We start from the raw sequence: 322 nt of genomic DNA, 5'->3' as shown, positions 1-322 counted from the left end.
TGCTTGGCAAGCAGTGTGAGGAGACCTGGGGACGCTTGGGCCCAGAGTTAGTGGTGTGGCCACGGAGGACTCGAGTGGAGAGTGGAGCTACTGGCTGATGGGAAGAGAGGGCATGGGCACAAGAACACCCACACTTGCAGATAGTACCCACGTGACTGGAGACCTGGACTGGATGATTACATGATCAGAGTTCAACCAGGAAAAGAAAGAAGAGGGGGAAAAAAAAAAAAGAAGAGTGAGCTGATACAATCTGATGAACTTGACCTATACCTATGGATGCAGTGACTCAAAAGAAGAAACAAATATTTACAGCAAGAAACAT

Source organism: Chrysochloris asiatica, unplaced genomic scaffold (genome assembly GCF_000296735.1).
Source record: "Chrysochloris asiatica unplaced genomic scaffold, ChrAsi1.0 scaffold00343, whole genome shotgun sequence".
In the NCBI taxonomy this organism is placed as follows: domain Eukaryota; kingdom Metazoa; phylum Chordata; class Mammalia; order Afrosoricida; family Chrysochloridae; genus Chrysochloris; species Chrysochloris asiatica.
This window is presented reverse-complemented; position numbering follows the sequence as displayed.